Source organism: Lichenostomus cassidix, chromosome 2 (assembly GCF_008360975.1).
Source record: "Lichenostomus cassidix isolate B80296 chromosome 2, HeHo_3.0, whole genome shotgun sequence".
In the NCBI taxonomy this organism is placed as follows: Eukaryota; Metazoa; Chordata; class Aves; order Passeriformes; family Meliphagidae; genus Lichenostomus; species Lichenostomus cassidix.
In genome coordinates this window covers 29,303,608-29,330,524 of record NC_139482.1, presented here as the reverse complement: position 1 = coordinate 29,330,524, position 26,917 = coordinate 29,303,608, and the positions used below count along the sequence as shown (strand labels likewise).

The window sequence follows — 26,917 nt, the reverse complement described above, 5'->3', positions numbered from 1 at the left end:
CCAGCCCCCGCTGAAGGCAATGAAAGTCCTACCATGGACAACAAATGAGGCCAGATCAGGCTACTGTAATAGGTTTACTTCCACTTCTTAAGCTGTAACAAATATGCAGAGATCTCTAAAACAAAAATCTTAACAGCAATGCAGATGCAAGAAAAAATCACCCATTACAACTTATAACTAGAACATACATGTAAAACATACTTTCTGGTTTAATAGTGTTGCTCTTATTAAACTAAAGGTCTTTATTTACCTTAGAAATGTGCCATGGAATTTTTCTTTCTTTGCTCAAGATGCCATTATTCTGTGGGGGTGGGTGTTTCCTCTGCACATCACACTGTGTATTTAACCAGCACACTTGCCAGTACCCTGAGAGAGTCCTATGACCTCAACTGCGCCAAGAATATGCGGGAAATACATTTGTTGCTCACACAGATTTATATTTTAAGTACTGCTACACTGTAATTGAAGTGCTTGTTTTTTATGCTTCAGTGATTTCCAGCTGCAGAATGGAAATAAGTCAGGCACTTCAAGGGGGTGAAATTATTTACTCAGCTTATTAATACAGATAAAAAGACAAGATAACTGACTGATAATATGCAAGGATATTGCATAAACAGCTTTAAAGCATTTATTATGAAAGCACTGTGTGGTTGGACTAGATAGTCTATCTGCTTGCAGGCAGCTATGTACTCCAAGAAATTTTAATAGGTCAAGAATTAAAGGGCACAAATAGAAAGCTGTAAAATAAAGCCTAAGCAAGAACACTTCCTATTTGAATAGACACTTTATCAAAAACACGGTAAGATTCAGATCAGCTGAACAAGCAGAAAAGCAGGGACTATGTCTGGAGAAAGGAGAAACTGTCTTACAAAAATCAGAAAAAATATCATCCCCTACTTTCACCTCTGGAAAAGATCTCAAATGGAGAATTAAAGGTTCCTTATGTCTCACATGATTCAAAAACATTATCTTGATGTCATCCATAAACATAAAAGTTAACAGAGTGTAAAACTGTTGCACACAACTGATTTGTCTCTTGTAACAGAGGGGAAAAGGCCTAAAACATGCAGCTATTGGGAGTTAAATTCTTTCTTGTCACATGTGACTTTCATTTTTGTCTAGTTTCTCATTTTATACACTGTCATAAAGTAAAGAGCTAACCAAGGGAGCGGGGAGGATCACTGAGCAGAATTACTAATGAGCCAAGGGAAGAGAAACTCCGCATATGAAATTTCTCTTTAGTCTTCTGTGATCTTGGAAGTAGGACGTAGGATTTGTAATTAATGTTCCCATTCAAAAGGTTAGCTTTTCTTCTTCTCTGCTGAGGGATACAGGAAAAGTGTATCTCCCCAGACAGCATTGCAAGAGTGTACCCAGCATATGGAACAAGGGTCTCCAAAGGGAGCTGTTCCTCAGAGAGGTGCAGCAGGTTTATGAGGTTAGGCAAATGAGTTAAATACTTTGCCTCTGCTTTGAATGGAGAGATGTTTTCATTTACCTGGGAACTTCATGACTGCCTCTGAATTTTAAAATCTGAGTGACATAGTTTCAAATACTGTCAACAACTTAGACCTAAGTTGTTGGGTTGATTCTTTTATAAATTTAGAATCAGATAGAAATTTTAAATTGAATGGTATTTTTTAATCTCCTTTGTAAGTTGTCTACTTTTCTGGTTTCATTCCAAATGCCAGTTAAAGAGAATAATAGCCCAAGTGGGAAGAAGAGAGGGAAGAACAAAAGGAAAAAAGCAAATAATCAGTTTAGTATCACAGAACATTTATCACTGTGTTAGCAACTTGTGAGACTTTTCATCAAAATAATCCAGTCTGTCACTACATTCTGCCCTGGTTTTCACATGTGCAAAAAATGTCTTTCAAGAGAACTTAAGATGATGAAATTCTCTCTTCTATGCTTAAAATTTTTCTGAAATTATAGGAGATTGAAGTTAAAGAAAAACATTTTTTCTTGTTCAATATCTTACCAATAGCTTACAGCGACAAAATAGTTTATTAAATCATGACTGGCAATTAAATTGACTGGCAATCATAAGACTTTTGTAAATACATTGCTCTTTATTTACACTCAAAAGCTAAGGAATTTATTTCTCAACCACATATGGTGCAGTCTGACACAGAATTTTCTGGAATATTTTTAATAGTGTGGGCGGTAATGATGATTAATGCAAAAGACACAAACAGCCTTCTCAAAGTTTTTCCCTCACAGATTTAATACTTTCATGTCCAAACACATCCACTGATGGGAAAACAGCAATTTATGCTGGGCTATACCAGAACACAGGTAGACAACTTCTGTAGACTTGTACTTGTTGCCCTAAGCCAGTGACCATGGGGGAGTCGCTGGGAATACCAGATGTGAAGAGTGGATATGAATTTCCATGCCTGCTGCAGAAAGCTGGATTACAGTAGTTGGAACAGTGAAGCTGTCAGGACTCAGGAAGAGCATGTTGGGCACAGATAGGGACCAAGGTGGGACTGGAAAACACAATTATTGTGCCAGTCAGCTGTAAAGTGCCAGAATAGGACTGTAGGGTGAGCAGGCATGGATGGTCATGCCCTTTGCAGTCCCAATCCCTGTGGCCTCAGGTGTGATGCCTGGGTCTGGCCCCTGTATATGGGCTTCTTCCTCAAGGAAACCAAGGGACAGAGCAGGAAGGCTGGTGCACTCACCCACACCTGCCACTGTGGATCACGCCCAGGTCCCAAACCCTACTCACGCCATAAGAAGACACCATACTTTTATAGAACAGGGAAAATTTATTCCCTGTTGTCTATAGACTGGAGAAGTGAAAAGTGCACTAAAGGTTTACCCATACCTATGCAAAGCATGAGTTTAATGGGAGCTGAAAGCTTTCAACATCTTCCCAGAGGCAAGTATAAAATGCTAGTTTAGAATGCTTGGCAGAATTTGCCCAAATATAAATAAATGTGACAGTGGAGGTAACCCTGTTTACCAGTAAAGATGGGCTTGTGCCTAGGCTAGTCAGGCTGAGCCCTGACCTCTGGGCCAATCAGACCATTAACCTCCTGACCCACACTCTGACAGCTCCAGCTCCCACCTCTGTGCCTGCAACCTCCTGTGCAATGCAGAAGCTGAGCTTCCTCCTCAGCTGGGCAGGGCAGGAGCCCACCCAGCACATCCAACCCTTGCAGTCTGAATAGCACCACAATTGTGAGCATTTCTCACTAAGAGACAAAGTATTTGAGCACCTTGGGTCTGTTCCCACAGGGAGCAGAGATGGCCTGGCCTTGTAATGTAAAAGAGGGAGAGTTCTCACATAGCAAAAACCCAGCAATGACTAGCACTGATTCTAGCTAAGCCCACCAGCTCAGGCATCTGCCCAGCAATGAGCCAAAGATTCATCAGGATTAGTGTCTGCAGTCAGGATGAACTGTAGATGTGTATATATGTGACCTGGAACTGGACTTTGTCAAGGATAAATGTCAGGGCTATGCAGCGGGTATGCAGCAGATTTACACTTTCTGTTGGTTGGGACTGGTAGTGTGCATTGAATTATACAGAAACAATTCTATTTCCCAGATCCTTTCTCACAGTTCTACCAACAGTATTGCTCCTTATTATTAAAACAATTCACAGAATTGTGGGGATAATGAACTTACTCATCTAATCTGACATACTGTATAATAAGAATCAAATTTTACATAGTCATTAACCTATGGTCACCGCCCATCCCAGCTTGAGTAAGACAGTCCTGATTTTGGTGGGAAATATCTTCAGGGCAGAGACTGATGGAACAAATATTTAAATGCTGCAAACATGTAAAACATGGGATAGTGAGCACCATGAGTACCCTGGCACGCTGCTTAGTAAGACACTACTTCAGAGACAATAGACTGAACTTCATTCAGGACCTGTATGTTTAAAAAATGCAAATAAAACCGTATCTAAAGTAGTAATTTTTCATTGAACAAAGCAGGGGAGAAAGCCACATGGGATCTTATGACAAGCATTTGGAGACACCCCTCTCACAACTGACTACAGGACAATTTTAGGGAAATAAACATAGTTTTGGTGCAAGTTCATCTGCAAGAATCACTGGCTCTATCCACATATTTGAAATCAGCCAGCAGGAATCCACTGTGAACAGTACTCTCAAGCCACAATTCTAAATTCTTGCCCTGTCTTCACTGGTATTAATGCTAATTTTTTTTTCCAAAAGAGATTATTATCTTCATCATGTGAACCACAGACATCTCTCATGGTACAGACTGTACTGTATGGTTTCTGTTTCACCCAAAATCTCATTGTCACTACACTTTATCACACACTGCCCAGCTGTAGTAGTGTACTGTCTGTTCTTAATATATTTGTCCTTTTGCATATTTTTGGGCCGTCTTCCCTCCTTGTTTACTGGACAGATAACCAAAGAGCTGATGTGGCAAGGACCAATCTAATAAAGGATTTTTAACACTGTCATGTTAGAATATCTTAGTAATAAAAACTATTTTTTATTTCTCTCAAAAATTGATGGTACAAAAATGTTTAAAAACATATTCTGAAAATGATTTTTTTACAGAAATACATTGCATATTGTTCAAGGTATAGTACTGAGCAGACTAACCTGATTGTTCCTGCTTCTTTGAACTGTATAATATAGGAACTTGAAACACTCATAACCCTGAGCTTCAGAAAAATGCTGTAATATTTAACACAATACCAAAATATTTTGTAACTGTTCAATTCATCTGTAATGATCAATAGAGTAAATTTATAATGTTTTAGTTTAAAGCTGTTAGCCTTTGAATCCCCCCAATTTTTCAAGCTGAATAAAGGTTGAGAAAAATCATTTGAAATCTGATTGCTTAGCTGTACCCTGTGCAGCAAACCACATTTGTTTTAGACTAATTTTATTGCAGTCTTGAGAATTTTGGTCATCAAAGTTTGCTTCAATAATTGTGTTAGCTTTACATCAGAACAGATGCTTCTAATTGTAGGACTAAAGTCCTCATCTGAAGTCTTTACTCAGATGAAGTCTTTATTCAGACAAAACTCCAATTTATTCCTTTAAACACAAGCCAGCATACTGTGTGAGAGCTCTGAAGGAGGACTGGAGACTGAGCTAGCATTCGACACTGGAGTTTGTCCTCCTAGTCATGGGTGACATCTGCTATCCAAACAGTAATGGTTTTAAAATCTCTGGGGAAAAAAAAAAAGGTAACAATTTGCAGGGTTGGGATTCATTTTTTATTATAAATTCTCAGAGTAACGTGTTAGTGTGGAAAACCCAAAGAGTAGTTTGAAATATTTGCTTCATTGCCACCTTAGTTGCATGGCTCACCATTGCAGAGAAAAGAGGTTAAGATTTGGATGGGGATAATCTAACAGGAAATAATAAAGATGTCATTATAGAAAGACAGGTTCTTATTTGCAGAAGGTTAGAAGGAATACTATAAACAGTGCAATCTTCACCAAGTTCCAAGCCTTTCTGTGAAAATGAATTAGCAAGTCAACACTATGAAGTTTTTATTCACTTTTGATTCTTTTTGTTGTGTAAACTGTTCATATCAGTGGTGCACATCTAACAAATAATTTGCACAATAAACTGCTATTGCACAATCCTCAATAAGAGCTTTCTTTCAATTATAAGAATCAATTGCTCAGGCTTACACTTTGTCATTACAGGTGAGTTTTTCACAGCCATATATTGTACAATAAAAGTTAATTTGGGCATAGTTGGAGTTGTCTTGGATGTAGCCTAAGCAAGGATATCTGCTGGAGCCCAGTGCCCCCTGTTATGTTCACGTAGGCAGGATTACATCAAAATATTACAAACATTGCAGTCAAGTACTTGGAAATATGGAAAAACTACAGATAACCTTAATCTGAATTTCATCCCTTCCAATAGAACCACTTAATGACCAGTAACATAGAAATCTGACAGCACAAGTTATTTGCTCTTCCATAAAATGTTTGCATGCTGTAGAGTGACAAAGGCAGCTTCATGTGGTGAGCAGCAAATGGAATGCTAACAGTGGTCTTCCAAGAGAGGTTTTGAGCATGTACCAAGCTGAGAACACTCTCTGGTAAGGATGAACTCCTGTATGAATAGCAGTGCATCAGCTAATAATTAAAATAAATCAAAGAAATTTCCCTCTTTCCATGCTGCCTTATCATGACTTGGATAGAATATGATAGATTCAGAAATTATGTTGTTCAGGATTATTTGCATAACCTGTGTCTGCCTTGAAATGAGTCAAGTCTATTGAATTAAGGTTATGTTTGGTTTGATTTTTTAACTCCTCAATGCACAGTTCTGTTTTCAGGTCTGTCTGTATTTTAACTCCCACACCTGACTGTTATGGGATCCACCTACCATGTACCTTTCTTAGATAAAGGTTTTCTGCAGTAAAGTCTTTGTAGTTTTTCCATTCAGGTATGACAGGCCAATACCACAGGATATCACTTCAAAAAATCACGTTAAATGTGAAACCATATAGGAATAATTTTCTGAGAGATCTTTGGGGACATATATATATACAGGCCTGAAGAAATCCAGCTTTTGACTTAAAGTGAAAAAGAACTAATTTCCTGAAACCTGTGATGTTCTGTTACAGTCCTTATCTCATCACTCTTTTTCATTTCCAAGAATATATACTAGACATTGTTTGATGTGATAATGTGTTATGTTTATAAGTCTGATATGAATCATCTTCAAGCAAAGCTGTGGCACCAAATTGACTGCGCCCTGTACATGATCTGGCATACAAATAAGTCTGCTGCCATAAATTTGAATTATGTCACAGGAAATACCAAATTTACCCACTTACCCACTAGTAAAACCAAAATACTTATCTGAATTATTTGCCCTGAAGTGATTGAGACATGACAAGTTTTAATTATGTGTTTTATCCTGGACCTGCTCCACCAAGAAAAGCTAGTAGGCAAGAAAAGGCACTTTCTGAGGAGCTACATTCTTAAGAAGCCTTAGTGCAAGCCAGTTAAAAACACTTTTTGTCTCATGCAGAAGTTAAGCAATGCTTATCCCTATGTGTGCATCAACTGTCACACTTAGGGTTCACCTGACAGCTGATCAACACCTATTGCTGGGACCAAACAGGCAGTGAAAATGCTGGAAAGCCAGTTGAAAGAGTGTAGATATCAGAATAGGTGTCAATGGAAGATTTCACATTTTATTTGCTAGCTGCAGGAGCCTTCAAAACAGGGAAGAGTCAGCAAGACTCAAAAGGCAGCTTTTTATTGCAACACTGTCAAACAAAGTTTTCATCAGATTTTTATTGACAAGGGGTTATTGACAAGATTATACTGCATGTATAATATACATGTACACCATGTGATAATGCCTTTTGAAAGACAATGGGAGAAAAAAGGCTGATAGGGAGCTCCTGAACCCAGCAGCCAAAGAAAAGCAAGGCTGCTCCTGGCACATGCTCAGGTCCAGCAAGGGCAGCAGGCACACACAGTCTGCACTGCACATATCCACATAGCCAGCCACAGAGAGCAGCACAGGCAGGCACCCTCAGCACACACAGCAGCCTCGTTCTGTTCACCTCCCTGGCACACCAGCAGGAAGGTCTGTTAGCAGAATGTGCATTTGTACAAGGGAGATCCCTGCAGCAGCTGTCCAGCCCAGACACTTGGTCTGCACAGAAGCTGTCCATGGATCCCAGCCTCCCCAGCTGCTGGCACTGGGGCACAGAAGCCAACACACAGGTTTCAATCAGCCCCAGACACCATGGTCTCTCCAGCAGTGGCTCTGGACCTCCTGGTGCCCATGTAGCCAGCTCCTCTGACAGTCTCAGTGGCACACATATCTGATGACTGCTTTGAAATCTGGCTCCCAAGACAGTTATTCAGCTTGCTGGCTAGACCAGTTTGATATCTGTTAGCTATCAAACACTGTGCACTCTCACTCAGAGTGACCACTGGCACCACAGGCATGTGGTTCACTTGACCATGGCCTGGTTCCAGCTACTGTCATGTAGACTTCCCAACACACATGCACACAGCAGGCAGTCCCCTCACTTGGGAAAATAATTACAAATTGAGTTAATAAGAAGGTAGGACAGAATGAGCTGGTCAGGGTCAGGTGATGGCCAGAAAAGCCCAGTGACCATCAGCCTGTTTACCTACAACCAACCTCAACTCTATTTTCCCACATTTCTTCCTCCCCAGCCTGCCTTTACGCCTCTTTCCCTCCCCTAAACCTCTCGTAGTACATCTTGTGTGATCCCAAAATACTCCTCCCCTGCCTTCTGTAATATTTCCCATGCCCCTAGACAGCGTCCCTATCAGTCTAAAGGGTGCTGTGGGGTGCAGCCATCATCAGTGTTGGGTGTCATCCCCAGCACATGGGGCTGAAGGCAGCATTGAGACAGCCCTGGGAGAGACCACATCCCCTTCCCTGACTGGGTTATGGGGTTCTCCTGCCTGCCATCATGTCCCTGAGCTCCTTTGTGCCTGTAGAGATGCAGTTTTCATCACATAACCTGGAAATGGAGTCTGTCAGACTTGGATCTGATCATACAGTGACACGAGGAGAGACACAAGGCTGAGACACAAGGAGATTCTGTTAATGATTCCTAGGAACTGAGGGAAACACTCACCTCGCTAGACTATGGCAAGTCCCTGAAGTCAGGCTTTACAAAGCAACTGGAATATGACCGGAAAAAACTCACCAGTTCAGACTGAATCTTGAAAGGGGCTCTGTCATTGTGAACACAATGAGGAATCAAATACACCACAAGAGACCTGAGGCAAAAATCTCCAAGGCCATGATCTCAGCACAAGGAGTGCCACAAATTAGAGCAAAAGCAGATGGCAAGATGACATGTGATGACTGAAAAAAAATACAGGAGGCTCCATGCTCTTTTGCCTGAAAACAGAAGGGATTGCGTTAGTTTTAGCAGAGACCTGTAGATCACTGTTGCAAAGACCTGCAAATTTGGATTAAAACACTGGGAATGAAGGAAACCTTGCTGTTCTACAGTCTAAATAGCTCAACCACATTAGCCATTGCAGCTGGTTCCCAGAATATCCCTCTGCTGCCTAGGCCACAGATATGGTGAAAACTCTTGGCTCCCCTGTGGCAAGCATCACGTGCATCAGACCGTACATGCCTCCAGCCTCCTACTCCATGTGGAGGCAAAAGCAGTAAATGGTTTTGGCTGCTTTGTCTCAGGCTATTTGCAAATACAAACAAAGGTGTCCATTGGCCCTTCCACATCTCCTTGCAATGGCATCCACAGACAGCTGTTCCCAGACAGCTCTGGGCTGGGCCACACTGGTCTGGCTCATAGAGATCCTATAAGTATTTGAAATTCCCTTGCCTGGCAGCATCCACTGCTAGCTAATAATCCTTTCACATTTTTTGAGAGAATAGAAGGTGGAGGGAGGAGTACCTTCAGGAAGCTCTGATGTTTGGAGCCACATGTGTGACACACCTGAGCCTTTGCTATACAGACTCAGACTGTGGAAATGTGAGGCTGCTGCATTCTGCAGTACCTCTCTTCTCCATATCCCTACCCTCCAACAGGCTCCTTAGTTGTCCAGACACCATGTGACATGTCTTGGCACCCCCACAGCCTCTGTCCCCATGGTTGCACCACATGGATAAGCAGGGACACCTGACTGCAGCTACTGCATACCCAGGTATTGCTGCAGAGTGGGAAAACAGCCAAGGCACATACCTGGGAGGAGCTGAGTCACAGACAGACTCCTTGGCTCCAAAGTGCTGGGGAACAGCACATGTTGTGACCTTAACCACCTTTCAAAATGGTCCTCAGCCCTTTCAAACTATAAAGGTAACACACTACCATTTTTTTCCCATGCATCCACCTACAAATCTGTCACAGTGAAAGCAGTGGGGAAAAGCTCTCAGTTACTTTGGCCAGTGAGATATATTAGAAGGAAAATTAATATTCCTTCTGTATCCTCTATTTTTGAAGCAACTTTACCATTTGTATAGAGCCTCCTAAGGAAGAAGAGATTTATCCAAATGGCAATGGAGGAAAAAGGAAGGGATAAAACTGGAATTTTTTTTCTCCAGGAAACATGTAGTTTCAATAAAATTTTTACACAAAATATTTCAGTATGATTAGTGCTAGGAAAAAAAAGAAATCTCATCTGTTTTCAAAGTAACCCCCAGTTCTGTTAGTCTGTGTGGGTTTCAGGTAAATTATTGTAAAATACTGGTGCTGTTGTGCATTCATCTTTCTGGCTGCACTGAGAGATATCACCTTGGGGCCACCAGAGTAGCTCCTCTGTTTGGAGTGCATTACTCTCCATCTTGCAAAAGGATTTTTCATTATTGTAAGGTACATTTGTGTTATAGCTAAAGCATTTCTACCCTGAGGTAGTGTCAGAATGGCATTGCCCAGAAATGCAGCCATGACACAGTGAAGGTCTTGTTAAATGCTGAATAAAAAATTTTAATATGCTACAGTGCTGCCTGGGGAAGGGGAAAGAGCTGCACCATCTTGTACCCACTGCACAGTGTACTGTCAGCAAACCTTCTCCTTGCTGCACTGCTCAGCTCTGCCTTCAGTGGTGCCTTTGTGTGCCCTGAAAATCTTTCAGCCACAAGGTGGAAAAATGCTCTGCTGATTTAGACTCGGTATGATTTTTTGTTTTCAATGGTCAAATGTTCCAGGACCATTTTCTTAGAGCATCTAAAGGTATTTTTAAAAGGTAACTCACGGCACATCTTTTTCAGGTTCCACTTTAGTTAGAATACTAGAAAGTATGTCCCAAAGTGCATCCACTCATGAAACACGCATGAAAAAATGTAATAGTAACCCAAAGAACTGTGCAAGAAACTTTTTATGCCTCTATACCTCCTCTGAGCAGGGGAGCTGAAGTGGTCACCAGGTTTAGTTTCACACATCCTTCAGATCCACAAGGAAGGGTATAAGCGTTCCACAGGATAGTTTTCTTTCTTGATTGTTTCTCCTTTCTCAAAAATACATGCTCATCTTTATTAGTGATCACTAATCACATCAAAGTCACTTTGAAGGAGGTTGTTTACTTCACTCCTACAGTCCCAGTCCCTTATGCTGTCATCAAAAACAAAAACTTCCGTCACATGATCTCAAGAGGCATGGATACCGTGAGCCACTGACCAGAGAGGTAGGGTCTTCTGGATCTGTGAAGTGGAAGAAACAGCACTGAATAGGAGTGTGTGAAAGCCCCAGGGAGAGCTGGCACTCTGCTGCTGACACACAGAAAGGCACTGCACCTGCCTCGGGGAGCCTCTGGCCCCAGAGAGCAGCAGTGCTAAACTTCAGCTGCCAGAAAGCAGAGAGAAAGTAAATGCAAGGTTTGCCTTTTGCAAAGCCATGGATAAACACTGTCTTTCTGTAAATCACTGGCAATTTAAAATTCTGTACTGCAAGATAGGCAAGAGGATTTTCACAGCCTCATTCAGTGACTCTCTTCCCTCTCTCCCAGCTCATAAGCTGTATTACAGAAAGACACTTTCTATATTTACACTATATTTTATCTTCTTGCTAAGTATTCCCTGCTAGCCACCTTAGCTTGCAAAGTACTGAATTAAACAGATCAGAGGTTTGACTGACTGTGGCTGTTCTTAGGATCCCTTCTCACCCAATTTGTATCACTTGCTCAAAAGACAAGGGTCACCTCTTCCTGGCTCTTGCACTTGGCACATTGTCTGCCCCTTGCTAAGTGGTATTACCTGACCTGTCGGTATAGCAGAACTTTGCACTCACATTTTCACAGAGCAGCACACACAAAATTAGAGCAGAGCCCTGTGAAATCAAGCTGACAGTTCCTATAAAATCCCAGACACCTCTCAGAAAGCACAGTAGTATTTCCTGACCCTCAGAAATCCATGACAATGGTATTGAGATAAATATTTTAGCATTACCTCTATTTAAATAGGTTTTCACAGTTTTTCTGTTACAGTACCCATAGTGATGCATCCATTTGGTGGTGAATTCCCAGCACAAGCTTAACATATTTCCTGTAGTTTTAAGACTACTCTGAGCTGGCAAAGCACATGGCCAAAAGTACCTTTTGGGGAGATGGACTGAAATGCAGAGGCCCATTTCTTCGTATTCATTCATCTAGAATGACGTCTCCCTGCAGACCATCGCACTGACTGCAGTCTTACCTCGCCTGAAGCCTTGGGGGAAAGATACACAAAAATCCCTCCGACATCCAGATGGTGCACTGAGAGGCTGGAGTGAAGAGAAGCTCCGGAGTTCCCTGCCTGAGTGGAAGCAGCCAGAGCCACTTCCAAAAGCTACACAAAAGAGTCTCTGTCTCTGCTGATGAGAGATCCTTTTGAAGCTTAGGAGTCGTGACTGGCAGTATTTCATATCTGGCCATCTTTAGGTTTGGAGCAATGAAGAATGGGAAAGAAGAAAAAGATGAGAAAGGAGAGAGCAGGGGAGAAAAAAGGTAGGCTCAGCTCAGAACAGCTCTGGCTAAGAGCCTGTCACAACAACATACATTTTGCATTGTCTCACGTACGATACTTTTTGCTTTCAGGCTTTCTTATCAACATGGAAATTTCCAGTTTATTTTTGACCTTTACAGCAGAAAGTGGGCAATTTCTCTCAGTAAGAAGATGTGTTATAATTCACTATTAAAAAACACAAAACTACCTCAATGTAAAGGTACATTTTAAAATATAGTAAGCCTAAATCAAGATAATGCAGTTTCATTTAAAAGAATGCATACATTGCTGCTTTCTCTAGGAGATTACAGGCAATTCTTAACACAAACAGATTCCAGTTACCTGTAAATAAACTGATTATGTTTGACTATGAATATTGCCAGGTTTAAAACACTCTAATTCACTTCTTAGCTCCTACTGCAGCGTGGTTACAAAATATTTTTACCACTCTATGTCTTGCTTTTTCCACCTGTAAACCATTCGATTTTCTTGTCGAAAACAGTAAAAATGTTGTAGCTCTTTCTTGTACAGCAGTAAGCAATTTAAAGATGAAAAACATCCTAGAAGTTAAAATCTCAATGTTAACAAATCCGTTTAAGATGTTTTTCTTCACGACTCTCAACTTCATTTTTCCCTAATATAGAGAAGAGAAGAACTTCGTTCATGTCTCAGACCAACTGCTCTTCTGGTGATTTTTCTTATTTTACCTTTTTCAATTAAATGCCATTTACTGTGGTGGCAGTGGCACAAAGTGGCTTTAAAAATAAATTAAGCTATCATTTTCAGGTCTTCAAATACAAAAATAATCAACCTTTTTTTCTATTCTATTCTATTCTATTCTATTATTTTTTATTCTGTTATTTTCTCTTCCTCTCTTTAAACTGCATAACCTAGTTCTTACGAGCAAAGAATCTTAATATTATATATTTTGGAGGGAAAGTAAGTGCTAAGGATAAGATTTTTTTATTGTTTTTTAAAGGATTCAAGAAAATGCTCTCCACATCTAAAAAAGGGTTGGGCTGTGATTCTCCCAGGCCAAAGCAAGAATGATTGAGAAAGAACTAAACCTCAAGAATTTCTGATTGTCTCACAAGTATTAAAACTTCTAATCTTGCTTTTTAGAAAGTGTTAAACTGTCACTTTCTTCCAAGTATGCTTCCCAATGCTTTCAACACTTGAAGTTTTGTCATAAACTTATGACTTCAAAATTTTATTCACTACTTTACTATTACAGCCTCTCTTATGTAATGGGCACAGGGACTGCCTGGCCATAGTATCTGATCTGCATGCAACTCAGAGGTGATGATACATGACCAGCCACAAGGCACTGCTGGGGTGCTGCTGTGCTTAAATTCCCATGCAGTGAGCCCATGCAGGGCTCAGTTGCCCTGCACCTCATCCATGTCCTGCTGGAGGTGTTCAAGAGGTCATGCCACACTCCCCTGGCTATGGACCACCTTCCTGGGAGCTGCCTGTCCACTCTGTCCTCCAAACAGCTGAAGATGGACTGGCTGTGGAAAAAATGGGTGTGAGGAAGGAAAGCTGGCTCTTCCTTGATTAGTGCTTTCATTTCATTCTAACATGTGAACACTTCAAAACAAAGAAAAAAATAAGAGAAAAATATTTCAGCAATTTCCCCTTCTTCCTACAGTTGAACACAGGAAAATGAAATAAAACCACCTAGTCATTAATTTAATGGATATAGGGATTTTTATTGTAGACACTTAAGTTGGTAACAATGAATACAGACATTTTTCTTTAAGGTCTGAAATCTGCCCTCAAATTGTTAGGAGTAACTGGGTGAGAGTCTGTGTTGTGGGAGAGACATAGGAGACTGAATCACCACCTCTCTTAGCCTCAGGAAAAAAAATAATAAAATATTTAAAGCCTATGAATATAATTTATTTGTGACTTGCCTACAACTATTGTGCTCACTGATTTCACTTAATCTGCGCTGGCAGAGTACGTCAGCCTGGCAGAAGTGCTGCTGCATTACAGTGCACTGACTCCATTAAAACACTGCACAGCAGCTAAACTGGGGCAGCCCTGCACTCCTGAAATCCTCAGCTGGCCCCTGTGACCCAGGAGAGAAGTCAGCCCCAGCAGAGGGAAAGTGTGGGCAGCCTGCCCTCCACTGCACACCTGCAGGAGACTCCATCTGTTAAAAAGAAGCCCCAGCCATCTCTCCTGCAAGAGGCCTGGCTGTTACCCTGCTGGGGATGTTGTGCCCCTGGGAGCAGAATCTCCAGCCCTGAGCAGAGCCTGTCTGGTTGCACTTCGGTTGTGCTCACATGAACACAACTCCTTGGTTGCATTAAAATCAGACAAGTGAACAGGCAAAACACAGCAGCCATTGAAAGAAGAACTGACAGGGTTCAAACACACCCACTACCTCTGCCACAGTTCACTTGATGAGGACAGAGAGCCATGACTGAAACCCAGCTCATCAGCAACTAGTCAAATATTTGCCATCTTTCCAGGTAGATCCCACCTGGCATCCGATCTGGCGCCAGCCAGGCTTCTCGATGTCAGCTGATGAGACATCATAAAAACTCAGAAGCAGCAATTATCTCATATGCAAACAGGTACTTATTAACTTCTCCTTATTGAGTCTGACACAGTGTAGCATGTCCTGTATTTTTTCTGAAATAAGTACACACAGACACTGAGAGCTTTTGTTATGATTATCATTACTGTTCGTAGCCAGGAACATCAGGGAACTTACCACCAGCCAATTGCATCCCACCCAGGAACCTCTGCTGGGAACACAAGGTGGGTGGCTCACCCCTCCTCTTTCTCTTCCTCTGGGACTTTGCTCTTCCTTCTAATGAGTATTTGAAATTCATATCATCATTAAAGGTTTTATTTTGCTTTTTTTGTTGTACTTACAAGGAGTATTCTTTTCCTTGCCTGGAGTCCTGTGGTATACTTGCCAAGCTCTGTTACTCTGGATGGTCAGACAGGAATTTCACCAGGACAGCTCCAACTCCCAGTTTCTGCTGAAGGTTTGGGGGGCAAATGTAATTAATTTCACTTAAACAGCCCAGGACCTATCTCTTGGACTTACAACAACATTCATAAAAGGGGTATTGCTTTCTCTCTTTTATCCTGTATCAAAATACAACCTAGCTTTTATGTAGCCATTTCAGCCACAGCACTTTACATTGAAGGAATTACTAATCCTTTTTTGAGGTGGGAAGCTCAGCACAGAAAAGCCAAGTGACGTGCCCAGGATAGCCAAGCTAGTGTGACACAAACAGCAGTGAAACCCAGCTCTACAGCCCACAGGAGCTTTCCTCTGCAGCACAGCAGAGCTGCTACAGGGTCCCACTCCTGAAGGGCTCCTTTAGGATATTCCACAGAATAAATAAATACGATTGCCCACTAACACTCCAGGCATTTCCTGCTATTTAGCTGTTCTTCGGTTAGAGTAGCAATGTCAAGAGATGTTTAAAAAATTTTGGCACCTAGAGCCACAATTAGGCTCAAAAAGATGTTGCCCAGATTGTCAGAGGCAAATAACACTTACAGCTTGCTTTCTCTTGGCTTGCCCAACTGCCTAGATAAAAGTTACACACCTAGCAGATGCCACCCAAGTCAAAAAAGGTTGTTCTTTACTATAAATTCACATTATTTCTAGCATATGGGATTAAGGGCTGTGATAAAGAGCTTTGTGTCTGATTGAGAGACGTATATTTTTTCTTCTGAACTGAGCAACAGCTGACTTCTCCAGACCTCTCTCTTTTTCATCCAGGCACCTAATTGTCTTGGGAAAAATGACCTGTTATCAACTTAAACAAAACAACTGCTGTCCAGAACAGACCAATAAAATAAAATTTATATGAGGAGCTGTTGGTTTATTGGCTATCAGTTTAAGCTGTTTGTCCCATTTTAGGAGAGCATAATTTTTATTAGTTTTTTTCCCCCTGTTGAAAATGACTATTAACTCCATTGTCATAAATAAAGAACTGCATTGTTTAATGCGGCCATTAAAAAGGAGGTTTATAGATCACATGACCACAAGGGTTCACTTGGGTCTCCTAGTAATTAGTAGAAATGGATGTATAGCAGCACTTCACAACATGCTCTTGTTTGACCTTTTTGCCCTACATTTTCGACCACTTTGAGATTGTTTTATGTAACTTCTCCAAAACCTGACCTTCATTGCCCTCTGCTGGCTGCACCATTTTCTCATTGCACAGTTTCTTGTGCTGTACAGAAGACAGGATGTGCCCTGGTTTAACACCAGCCAGTAACTGAGTTCCACACAGTCACTCACTCACCCTCTCCCACTCGATGGGATGGGTAGGAGAATAAAATTTTTTTAAAAAGGTAAAATGTCGGGGGTTGAGATATGTCCAGTTTAATGACTGAAACAAAGATAATACAAGAATAAAAACAACATTAATAATAATTCTAATAGGCAAGAGGGGGAGAGAAATAAAACCCAAGAAAGACAAGTACTGCCCAAGATGATTGCTCACCATCCGGTGACTGATGCACAGCCTGCCCCCGAGGAGTGATCAGCCCCTCCTAGCCATCCTCTCCCAGTTTATACACTGGCCATTGCTTTCCATGGCATGAATATCCCTTTGGCCAGCTCAAGCCAGCAGTCCTGGCTGTGCTTCTTCCCAGCTTCTTGTACACCTGCTCACTGGCAGAGCATGGGAAACTTCAAAGTCCTTGGCTGAGGGGAAGCGTTAATTAGCAACAACTGTAACAGTGTGTTATCAACATTGTCCTTATACCAAACCCAAAAAACACAGCACCATGTCATCTACTAAGGAGAATATTACTCTGTCCCAGCTGAAATCAGGACAGATGTAGCTGGACAATTTACAGGGCACCTGAAGAAGGCTGCTAGACATAGGAGCTGTCGCAGGGACTGCCAGCAGCAAAGCTATGGTCTAGCTTTGTTGTTTACTGCAGCCACAGTACTGAGCTTAATGCCTAGGTACCTATAGGTAAATTACAGTAAGCACACTACCACTTAGGGCAGAGACATTTTCTTAGGAACAACCAGTGAATATTTTTACAACAGAATGATGTTGCTTTAAAAATCATTTTACTTCACACCAGTACTATAGAGCCTTCTCTGATAATCCAGCAAAAGGCAGTCACTGTGCTTCACCAGTAAATCTTAAAAACCATTTTTAACACCTGCATTTAAAACAACTTCATTTCAGAATCAGAGTTAAAATAGTCTATTTCTGCAATATCATAACATGCCTGTTGGTGTTTCAAAGAAACTGGCCAGGAAACACTGCAGAATGCTAGCCAGCCCTAGGTTACTGATCGGTACTTTGTCTCATGTCAACATAGAATGGTATTTGTTCATAATATGGTGATTTATGTGCAGTGTAGCTATAGGGGCAATCCAGCCTCTCACAGATGCATTTTCATGAATCCAGGGAATTTGATAATTGGGCATTTGGTTGACAAAGACAGCTGAGGAGCCAGAGTTCGAGTGACCACTGAAGCAGAGCTCATCTCTGCCTTAGCAGTAAAGAGCATGCAGCACATTATGTGCACTGGAGAAGGGACATTTATTTTCATTGTGGTTACCTTTACTACACATATTTCTTGAATAAGTACATCTTTATTGTGCCTCCTTTCATGAGCAGCTAATTCACTGAACACTGAATAAACTCTCCCTTCATACAATCTCCATGTGCTTAGCAGGTGGTGATCACACATGCTGTAGGAAGCTGGCTTTGAAAGAGTGATGAAAATCCCCATTCTCACAAAGATAATGGAGCCCATGACTCTCTGGGTCTTTTTTTTTTCCAGACATATCCTTTTCCTTGGAAACAGTTCTAAGATGTTTTTACCAAATAAAAGGTGGCATATCTGGTAGAGTGCCGTGTATGCATTTTTTCATGAAGCAGGATGATTGTATTACAGAAGTTGAACTCTACAGGTACTTTATGCAGGAAAAAGATTTTAAATGAGGAGAACAGGATATTCTGGGTACCTTGAATTTTCAGCAATTAAAATAATATCACAGTGTAGTGGACATAGCCAACAGTGTAGAGCAGTTTTATTTTTTATATGAGAAGGAAAGGATTACCTTAAATAATAGCAATAATAAAGAAAGAAAGAGGGGACAGAAAAGAAAGTTGTATGAGTCATGGTCTTGGAATGGAGAAGTGGGTATTTCCCTTGCTCTGTCTGAGTTCCCCTTCAAAATTAACAGTGATAGTACCCTGTATTTTTCTTGAAATTGTTTTAAGACACATCAGACTGCACCCATTTTCCCATGGCTCGTCAGTGGATTTACCAATGCTGTCTATACATTTCAAGCGAGTTACTGGAAACTCTCGAGACTCTGCTGGGTCTGCGAGGTAAGATAAGATTTTCACATGAGTTCTGCAAGTTTCATGTGTACAAGAAAATAAGAAAAGTCCTTCTGTGTAACTGTCACAGGGTCTTTTAACTCCAGAAACACCATTTCCTTTGAAGGAATGAGAGAGGGAGAGATTGCTATTCTATTAAATTCACTTTTCAGTAACAAGTTTATACAGCTCCCTGGTTTCTGTCCCTTATTTATCATCATTGAGACTTGGACCATTCTCAACCCATTAGTGGGTATTATACCATAAGAAAAAAACCAGACTTTTCATTGGAGCAATAGATGAGACCTGAATGACAGCTTACAGAGAAGATGCTCAGGTTTTGGATACCTTCCAGGCTTCCCAGAGTCTCATCTGGAGACCTTGGGAATAGATTCCTGAAGACTAATGAAAATCTCTGTTGGTTTCCCAACATGTGTCCAGTCAATCAGCTACAAAACAAAGTCACAAGGCTAAACTTTCATTCATCTGATTCTCTCTGGTCTAATTTGGCTGTTGAATCTACACATCTTGAAGGAGAAAACAGCTGTACTAAGTCCTGAGAACTGCATGTACCTAGAAATGTTAAATATTCTCTGTTCTAATTCAACAAACCCTCCAGTTTATCTGTCTGGGTGAGGGTGAGTCAGAAGTGAACAGCACAGTGTGGGTAGGGGAAGTCTCCTCAAACTGAGGTAACGCTGAAAGTGGCTACAGTCAAATTCTGCAGTATCAAAATGGTTTCCCACCTATGACTCATCTGTCTGCCTTGCCCTAACCATGTCTCTGCTTCACAGAGTCCCAGAAGGGAATGCTTCCCATCACACACCTCCTGGGTTTGAAAATGAACAGGCAGCGGGACCTGATGCTTCATACCCAGTATGACTTAACGTGAAAAGATTATATCATTGAAATGATGTGCTCCTGGAGATTGTTATGAAAGGCATGTTAGAAAGCTAAACAGCTTTCCAGTTATCTGACATTTTGTCTTCACATATTCAGGATTCTGAACACTGACTGGAGTTAAATGTCAATATTGAAGTAAGATGCATCAGGGACTTTTTTTAAGGAAACTGAAACATCTTGAAGAGTTAAAAGTAAAGCATTTACACTCCCAGGAGATAAGACAGAGAGACCATAAATTATTCCCTGTCATTAGAACTGAACATTAGAATATCTGTCCTGTTCAAAAAAAAACACAGAAATGGGAAATGTCATTTATGAATAATTATCCCTTATTCTTGGCTCTTACTCACTTTACCAAGCCATCTGTAAAAATGGCCCCACCCCCATCAGAGCAAAGGCAAAAGAAATTTATTTTTGACAAGATGACAAAATGTCAGGAGGGGTCCTCAGCAGGATCCCAGGAAACTGATTAAAAAGAAGACAGACTTCTTTTTAAAATGGTATGAAATCTGATTTTCTAGTGGTATCCCATGGCTTTTTCCTATTCCCCATTAGTCTGGAATGGAAAATGTTCAAAGGATCTTGCCGTGAATACGCTTCCTATAGAATAATGAAAATCTCTGCTTCCATCTTGAAAGCAACATGAGCCTGCTATACATTAAAAGAACAGACAACGAATGAAGTTTCCATGCAAGTTCTGGAAAAAGGAAATGTAAACTCATACTCATCTCTCCCTTGCTCCCTTGCCCCTTTTGATGTCATACATACATTCATGAAAGAAATGCAGAAATGAACTGAGTGGAGTATAATGAGTTTGAGGAAAAGTTTCTGAAAGTTCTGGCTTCTCTTTTAGCAAACACCAATTCAGCAACATATAATTCGCTCATAAGAGACCCCATCCAAAATCAGTGAAATCAGTGGGAATGCTCCCAGTTGGCTTCAGTAGGCTCTGAGTCAACAAAAGTGCAATTACAAATGCTTTTTCTTCATTTTCAGTGAAATCACTTTTTAAATGAAAAATTGCTTTTTAACAACAGTGAAATTCTCTTGGGACTCCTTGTTTTAATTTACATGCTTTGTTTGGTTTTTTTTTTTTTTTTGGTAGAGCAAGTTAGAAATAAATATATTTCATCTCACCCATCCTCCAAACTTTTTTAATTCACTTCTTTATTTTTTACTGGAAAACAAACACAAGAAATTATGTGAATCAGAGGTGGGCTCAGGAAAGTAATATAGTGATCAGATCAGAGAGCTGGCCCATCTGGAAAGCTGGATGCCTGCCAGCTTCCCTTTTCTGTGCATACAGTTTTGCAAAAGCCATTGAAATACTGGAATATCACCTTGCTGAACTTCTCTGTAATTTTCCTCTTTAGTGGAAGGCACCACCTACACAAAACTGACCCATCTTCAACAAGTGAAACACACCTGCACTAATGTTAAACTCCTGGTTTCCTGAATGTGTTCAGACAGGTACAGTGGTTACAATTATCTGTGTACACTTAGACATGCTCTTATTTAGAAGGAGAGGATTACCAGTTGGGTTGTTTTATTTGGTGTCCTCACTGCAGACCATGGGGCACCCAATTCTAAAATTAGTGGATATTTTCTGAAGGAACAGCAGCCTGTAAGCAGGCAATGCAAAAACTGATTTATCTGAAGGATTGCAGTCTACAGAAAGAACTTATGCTGGAGCAATGAGAATATTTTAAGGAATAAGGAGCAGCAGAGAGGAAGTTTACTGGACTGTCTACAAACTCCCATTGCCCATCCTCCCTCCACTGCTTGGGGTGGAGAGAAGGTATAGAAGCTAGAAATGAAGGAGTGAAGTGAGTCTGGGAAAAAATGGGCAAATCGGGGGAGAGGGAAGGAATTGCTTTATTTTTTGGTTTTGCTTTTCATTATATGAATATATTCTCATTAGAAACAAATTCATTTTTTCCAAGTAAAGCCTGTTTTGCCTGAGATATTAGCTGGAAGTGATATACCCATCTTTATCTCAACCAACAAGTTTTTAAATTCTATTTTCTGCCCCTGTGCTGCTGAGAAGAGGAAGTGAGTGAGCAGCAGTGAGTGGGAGGGTGTCTGGCTGCTGGCCATGGTCAAGCCACCATAACTGAGCATCTTTCTGTTGGTACTGGCTGTCACTTGCTCTGCATGGCTGTCTAAAAGTTCCAGCTAAAACACGAGTTCCTTTACTCGAGATGTTCCAAACACAGATCTCTTCTCAGACTCTGCCAGCCACAAAAGGTTAATAAGGTGTAAGCTAAAGCACTAAGAAGCCTTCTCAAAAAATGCATTAATGTCATTAGATTTCCCTGCTTTCCTGTCGACTCTTATACAGTGTTGCACATGTTCCACTCTATCTGGCCATCCCTAAAGAACAGCCTTCAGCCTTGTGTTTAGCATTACTAAAATCTGGAGCAATAGTGTCTTTCCTTTTTTTTCCTCCCCTCCAAATGTGTTTTAATTAGCAGAGTCTTCAAGCCTTGAGAAGAGATTTACTGCATGTCAGCACATGAATTCATGTTATTTGAGTCCATAACACTTTCTCTGCTATTTCATAGCCATAATTTACTACATTCAAGCATCCTATTTGTTTTGCTAACTACTGATGCATATTGGCCAAACACATTTGCTGAGATCTCTGTTTGATGACAGGGTCCATGAACAGAGCTGAGAGCTGGGAAGCTCTAGTGATCTGCAGCATCTGAAAACATTATATCCACAGAAATCAGGACAGGCAGATCCTCAACATTTTTAGCACACTCAAAATGTCTCTTTTCTGTGTTATGTTTATAAATCCACTTAGCCAAGTAGTTTTCTCTGCAAGAGAAAGGAGTTAAAGCCTCACACCTTGACCAGAGTAAACCAAGTTAGAACTGGCTACCTGGCTATCGTTGTGGAAGGTCAGACCGACTGTACTAAATTACAGCTGCACCACCCCTTTATGAAGCTATGACCTGCATAATTAGTCTATTCCAACTGCACTAGCACACAGGATTCTGTAGACACAAGGTGTAGGCCGAAGTTCAAGTTAACTCTGTCACAAAACAAAAACCATTCTACGCTGTGTTGTTACACACCATAAATTCCACAGTGGCATTAATCTTTTTAACAATGAATTTTCAGGGCAAATACCCAGTGAAGTCTTACCTGTTACATCCTTTATCTGTTTCATCTCTTGCTCCTTCTGTATTTCTCCTCTTTTGCACTCCTTCTCTAACAATCCTTTCTTTCATGTGAGTGGAAATAGCTCTCCATCCAAACTGACATGGACTTACTGACTGGCACAAGGTCTCTGTCACTTTTCAAAGCAGATTAAATCTCTGAGCTTTGGACACGGATCTTGAGAGTGAATGGGTCATACAGGTAACATCCTGGTATATGCTGGAAATTTCTACATTTATTCAACACTGTAGAGTTATATTTCCTGAATACTGTCACATGTCTTCAAAAAGATGAAAAATTATTACGCTTTCTGTGTATGCAGAAGTATGTGAAAAAATGTTTGTTTTCCATATACAGGAACGCTATGAACTGTTTTTTCTCTAAATGCCTTCAGAGTTCCATGACCACATGTGAAAATGCTTCCTGTCATCCCTTCATGTTTCCTATAAAACTCCAGTATGCTACCATAAATGTCAAGAATGAGTCCATACAGTTTCAATTACTTGTTTCAAGAAGATGCCTTTTCAATCACAACTTCTGCTTAAAGGGGAGCTGCTTGGGTCACATTACACATCAAGAGGCAGACTTCATGATTATTGAAATTTTCTGTATGTGTAAAGTCTCAAAGGCAAGGAAAACCAGACTGCCTACATAAAAGAGCATTTCATTTTGAGAATTACTTCATATACCTGGGCTACCACTAAGAGGATGGAAATCTTGATAAGAATATCCCTGTACTGGACAGATTGTTTTCATTTGATGTGTGTCCCTATGGTTGGAGCTCCACGGATCTGCAGTTATACCATGCCAATGTTCCCAGCAAAGACAAGGGAGGATTAATAGATGTGACTTCTTCATATCCAAAGGCAGCATCTTCTAAATGCAGTGAAGTCTCAAGGACAAAGAAGAATTTGGGATGAGGTTGTTGTTTTCTGTGATTTAGCCAAGAACTTAAATGTAAGCAGCAGGCTTTGTAGATGGCAATGTAAAAAACTATTTGTTCTTCAGTTTCTTCCCTTTCAATTTAAAAAGCTCATTCTTGGTGTCAGAAGGGTCTGGAAGATATGCATCACATTAGAAACCTGAGACACCAGTGTTGAAGAGATCTAGGAACTCTTACTGAGGTACACCATATAAACCAAAACTGCCAGGCAGTCATGGATTTGTATCATTTAATCTCTGTTAGCTCATTAATTGATATAACCTCCTGCAAAACTGGGATAACACAGATAACACAGCCTGGCTGCAGAGCTTGCTGGTGAGGTGGCTACAAAGGAAGACTCTTTTCCCTACCTGTGGTCTCTAACAGAACTGAAGGAGTCCATGAATAAAGTCTCTCCTGCTTACTCAAAAGCATATTCTCTGTAGACTTAGCATGGACTTCACATGGGCTGAATAATCCCACAAGCAGAACTCTTCATTGTCTATTTCCAAAATCTCCTTCTCCCCCTGTCTAAACACAAGGTGTTTCTGTGAAGCTGAAGCCTGCCCCACAGGGGCAGGTGCATACCTCTTTATGAGGGTTCCCTTAAACTTGATCATCCTTTCACACAAAGCCCTAAACCAACAACAGTACCAGGAATCTTCTCCACCTGTGAAAGGATGTGGGAGAACTGACAGTAACTGATGGCTTTAACAAATCAACTCAAACTTTAAATATTTTTATTAAAAATTAAAATAATCTCTCTTCTCTTGTAATATTAATTTTTCTAGAACCATCAAAAATGTTGCTTTTTGCATCACAATAATGCCATAGTTCTGAAAAGAAAGTCCAGTCTAGACATTTTTAGACATACTTGATTCATCTCTAAAAAAAAAAAAATTAGGGCACCCTGTGGTAAATGTAATTTGGTTGATACAGGTAGTGGTTTGTAAGACTTCTCTTGCACATCCTGTTCTCTGAACCAAAGAAGAATGAAGCAAAGCTTGCTATAAAAACCTTCAAACAACTTAACTTTTTGTAGTAGGAAGTGTACTTCTATCTGGAGTGAGGCACGGCTGACTGCACACAGAACTTCCAGGCAGCACTCTTTTTCAGAGATTTCTGAAAAATACTTTGCCAGTTAATATCCATCTCATTAATTCAAGAGGTTGCTTTTCTCTTTGTCTTCTAACACTGTTCCTTACCTGCATTGTATACTAGAAGCTCATTTTTTTATATGGTTTGTATTTAGACAATTGTTTTTTCACAACCATTGGCCACAAAAATACAAAGCAATAATTCAGGATGAACTTTTCACATGATGAGGAACAAATTAAATTGATTAAACATTTCACATGGAAATCTACTATTACCGTTCATCTGATATAATAAACAGTAATAGTGAAAATATCACTGCTGGTTTTTTCAACTTTCCAGGAGTTTCCCTGAAACTCAACTACAACATAACGTGCCATAAAAACTCCCTTGGAGTTTACATCTCTGTGTCAGAACTGTTCAGTGGAAGCTCTGATGGTCATAACACTGAGTGTGAAACAAAATTGCAACTAGAACTGGTAGACAGTATTATCATGACACCTATTATGAATTAACTGCAATGCATTTCCCAGGGGCAGAAACATAGCAAAAATACTGTGACATCATAACATATGAATGGGTATTTCCAAAATAATTGCTAGTTTATACAGATATTTCAAAAGCAGTGGAAAATGCAGAGACCCATCATGAGCATAAAGTATTATACAGCATGAACCAAAAAGTGTCACCACAGAGTCTCAGAAAGGATAGCTCAGGCAAACACGGGGAAAATTATTTAAACCAATATTACACAACAGAAGATATACCTACAGAAACTATATTGATTAGTTGGTAAAATAATACATAAATATTGAAAGATTTGATAAATTCTTTGGAAAGCAAAATATCAAAGTCACAAGGACAGAGATTCACGAAGTATTTCCAGATGTCAGGGATCAGAAGAATGTGAATAAAATCATAAATATGATAAAATACTATGAAATAAATTAGGCAAATGAATGAAATAAAGGATTATAAGAAATCTACACAGTTTTTGTGGTTTGCTTTTTTTTTTTTTAATTCATAGAAGTTGGCAATAAGTAACCTACCTTAGATCTTCACTTGTAACGTAGAAAAGATGAAGCATTTATCAAGATGTTCACACATTTTTAAGATGTTCATAGAGAAGATGCGGGAAAAATTTAATTTTTGAAACTCACATTCTCAATCATTTCTTCACTGATGCAAATTACATAAGAACAGTAAGCATACGAGGTAAATACACTTCTTCAGTGGTAATTATCACAAAAGATGTTCACATGTCTAAATTCACAGCTATAAAAGACATCGTTATATGTAGTAATCCTTTCAGATTGAGAATAAAAGAAAATATTCTCCCTTCTAGTCCCACCCAGAGACAAAGGAAATGCAGAGCCTGATCCTTGCCTGTTGTGAAACTGAGTGCACCGCCTGTGCTTCCCTCAGCCCACCAGCTTCTCCTGGTCTGGGTTATTCCTACAGTGTCATGTGATGGTGAACATGCCAGCACTACACATCCTTCATCAATTGTCACCTCACAACCTCCTCCACAGCACAGGTGACCTCAATGCTGCAGGGTGAAACTCATACTGAAAGAAAGAGGACATGGGTAGGGACTGGGGAACAGGAACCTTGTGCTGCATTTTGGTCTTGTGGTACTGCAAGCATTTGTGAGCTGGGAGTGTTGTGCATAAAATAATGTGACAGCTGGGAGAGTTTAAAGAACTCTTGGAACCTTTTTGCATTCCAGACTTTTCTTTTGTGCATTTTGGATAGGTCTGGAGAGATGGCTTGAATAACCTGAGTCAGGTTAACCTAAACCATCATTTTTTTAATTAATTACTGCACTAGGGGAAGAAATATTGTTATTAATATCTCCAGAATAAAGAAATTACAGAATCACAAAATAAAGTAGGCTGGAAAAGACCTTTGAGATCATCAAGTCCAGCCTGTGACCTAACATTACCTTACCAGCAAAACCACAGCACTGAGTGCCTCATGAAGTCTTTTTTTAAACACCTCCAGGGACTGTGACTCAGCCACCTCCCTGGGCAGTCCATTCCAAGGCTGTACCACTCTTTCTGTGAAGACTTTTTT

At 40.4% G+C, this 26,917-nt stretch overlaps 1 long non-coding RNA gene across 1 annotated transcript; it reads left to right on the top strand.

The window, feature by feature from the left end:
* Positions 1-14,918: 14,918 nt before the first annotated feature.
* On the top strand, positions 14,919-26,257 carry LOC146441042 (uncharacterized). Its single transcript, XR_014850392.1, has 3 exons — positions 14,919-15,190; positions 15,311-15,438; positions 26,187-26,257. It is a non-coding gene; the product is annotated as an uncharacterized LOC146441042 (long non-coding RNA).
* Positions 26,258-26,917: the final 660 nt, after the last annotated feature.